A 3,708-nucleotide genomic window follows, 5' to 3' on the forward strand; every position below is an offset into this window, starting at 1 on the left:
GACGGTTTCGGATGCGGATTCTTCCTGTGGTGAGGAACCGAGACAACAGGAAACGACAGCGCGTGACACATGTGCTAGTTGCTTTCAATGTAGCATCTGATTGCGAAAGGTTACCATCCATTGTTGTTGTTAAGTACTAGTAGAGGCCTTGACAGTATCATCGTTGCTTGCGAAGCTAATGCTGCGTCCCATCAACTTCCTTTTAATTTCTGAGAGCGAAAAGGTGTGGATTCTCAGCTCTAGACTCCAAAACTGGTTTCCTTTTCCGACAGATAAAGAACGAACATAAGGTAGTGCTGCGAGGTCGACGCGGCGACCTTTTGTTTGAACGGTCATTAGCATGTAATAACAGTACGTAAGGATCAAGAAAAAAGTCACTACCATGTAACAGTAGTAGGTGAGGATGCATCCCCGTACGGACGTTACGTACACCAGCATTGATTCTTCGTCTTTGAAGGGAAAGAGAACCAACATTCCTCGTCTTTGTTGGGAAAGAGGACCAACGTTCTTCGTCTTTGTTGGGGAAGAGTGAGTGGAGTTTAATTACGCAATTGAGAATGAAGCTGCTACGAAAATTCTAGGCAAACTTGTCGCAGAAGAAGCCGATTAATCGAGGAGTTATTCGAGTAGAGCAACAGCATGCAGTTTCTCCATCGATGACATAACACTGGTCTGAGCCGGAGTTTTGAAACCAGTTAAGTCAGTTGTCCAAGTCGGCAATGACCTATGGGCGACCACCAACCAACATAACACATCTTCATCGATCTCTCTAATTTTATTTAGTCAAGTACATACCGTAACCAACTCTTTTTTTACCTATCGATGAATGATAATACACATCCAGCGTATTCACACAAAAAACATATCGCTCACGACTCATGTACACATATATTTGCCTCAACTACGGCCCGACTACAGGCTGCCACCTACTGCTAGTGACACTCTGATAAAGTCCATGCATGTCATTTAGACATATATATATATCTGAGCTCCAAAACAAGCGAAATGGTAGAAGTCAGCAACTCGTCGTTGATAGTGGTACAAAGGAAAACTTCGTTGATTACTATCTTGCTGAATAATCAGCCTACTCGATCGCTTTGTTAACTACCATTTGGCATGTTCCTGTTGGAGTTTCCCATGTTGACCACAGAGACCTGGACAAATATGTCTGGTGCACTGGTCCCCGTAAATGATATCTGGAAGTAACATATCACTCATGGTTTTACCTCGACTTTGGCAGACTTTTGGATTGAGCGAAACTGAAAGTATAAAATGTGAATGTGATGCATCTCTACTCCTTATTCTTTTTCGCTATTCTTTTTGATGAACTATGGGAAATGCCTATATGAGGGGCCCGACTGATGAAAAGTATCATACTAAAAACCTTTAAATATTAGGTTAATAAGAAAAATATGGATAATCTCTATTTTTCCGGGTGAATCAGTCTGTATTGACAAGTCACGCTAAGTCTGTAAAAGTATTCCATGACATGACATGCGACCACAATAATTCAATGGCATAACTCTCGATCGAGCGATGCAACGACAAACAAAAAAAAATCCATAGGATGCAAGGAAATGCGTGATGCAACGAAAAACAAACTAAAAAGCTATAGAATGTAAGGAAATGTCCATGGATAACACGACACATGAACAAAAAAAAATCCCTTTTCTTACAAACAGTGCTGAAATGCCACCCACGGATTGCCCTTGATGTCATAACAAGTAGTGAAGGAAGCTTCCCCAAAACCGATGCTAGCTCTTAGTTTCCACACGGTCAATGTACGGCTCTTTAGTCAAAAGTCTTCAACTCCAATCACTTTACTACTGGAGATGACAATGGAGAATGGACACATGCATGCTTAACTAAATGGGCATGATTAGCACACTATCTGCTTGAAGATAGTATACAATGAGTAATCAAATCGTAGGAGAGATTAGAGTGTTTACAAACCCTACAGAGAAGAGGATCTTGCAAAGGTTCCTTGCATCCACATGTACACTAGTTCTCTCCCACAAGTCCTTGGAACGGGTAAACTAAGGAGATGGAAGCCTCTTGAGCGTGCACCGGTCCATATTCATGTCACTTGTGCGTATACATTGTGTATCGTAATGGCCGGCGTCACCAGACCGTATGTAGACATATATAGTCTGGTCGCTTTTGGTGTAGTATATGCATATTCTTGCCGAGGAGAACATATGAGGTTATCTGGTCATATCTACGAACTGCACATGCGCATAATGTTATTGTGTCGATCGATCAGCCAAATCAAACGGCAGCAACGGCGCTTGACTTGGCAGCCTCATGGTATCGTTGCGGTTTTATTGTTTTCTGAAGTAAAATTGAGCACATATATATAAATCCACACCTCAGTTGAGTATTCAAGTGTACATATATATGCTCGTACTCCCTACTATGACTAGTCTACTACTACTAGAGATGACAATGGACACATGCATGCTTAATTAACCGAATGTGATTAGCACACCATGTAATCCAAGATGGTACTGTGCACACCAATGATCAAAGGGACCAGGGATTTCAAATCATAATAGAAGAGATCAGAGTGTTACAAACATGACGGATGATAGGATCTTGCAAAGATTACTTGTGTCTACATGTAAACTAGCTAGTTCTCTCACGCGAGGCCTTGGAACGGGTCCAACTAAAGAGATACAGGCCTCTTGAGAGTGAACCAGTCCCAATGCATGTCGCTCGCTCGTGATGCGCATACATTACGCATCGTAATGGCTGGCGTCACCAGACCGTACATGGACATATATAGTCTCGTCGCTTTCGGTGTATATATGCATATTCTTATCGAGGATCAATATATGAGATGATCTGGTCATAACTAGGAAGGCGTAAACTGCACATGTAAATCATGTTATTGCCGGCAGTGATAGCCGTTCGACTTGGCCGTGTCATGGTATCATTGCGGTTTTATTATTTTCTGAAGTAAAATTAAGCACAGGTATATAAACTATATCTCAGTTTAGTATTCCTGCACATATACGTATTCAGCACCTAAATTGAGTACATCTTTCTATCCATTCTATAATAACATAGTGATTCAGATGTGATCTCTCGATCTCTCATACACGCAAAGCAAACAACTTCAGAGAGCAAGTTCTGAATTACATGCACTACATACCGACGTGTTACATGGGAAAGAGAAAATCGTACTCCAGGTGAAACAAAATGAGTACTAGCAATTGCCACTGTATGGTCGGAACGACGCCCCTCAATTGTATGGTCGGATGGAGGCTAGATTGCAATGGGTGTCCGTCGGTCGACCGATGAGTGATTCTTCCTCAAAGAACTCGTGACGACACACGGCGGTGGCCACGTACCAAAACATGTCAACATGCAGGAGACCTTCGATCGGTGAATGGCACATCTACTATGGTAGATCCATCCCGTGGTCTCCGGCCCAGCGAGTGATCCAAAGAGTAGTGCTGCTAGTAGCAAAATACGTTAGGCAGCGGAGGGTTTTGACTTTGTATGTGTTCCAAGGAGCTCGCTTTGAGGTTTGTTCGAGCGGTAGCTGGTTGTGGGACATCCCTTTGACCTGTATAAGTGTTGTCTGACAGTGACATTCTGTCTGAAACTATATAGGACTGGTCACGGTAGTTATCCTCATTGGCTGGACCGGTTAAGCGGACGGTTTCGGATGCGGATTCTTCCTGTGGTGAGGAACCGAGACAG

This window comes from Triticum aestivum, chromosome 1A, assembly GCF_018294505.1.
Source record: "Triticum aestivum cultivar Chinese Spring chromosome 1A, IWGSC CS RefSeq v2.1, whole genome shotgun sequence".
Lineage (NCBI taxonomy): Eukaryota > Viridiplantae > Streptophyta > Magnoliopsida > Poales > Poaceae > Triticum > Triticum aestivum.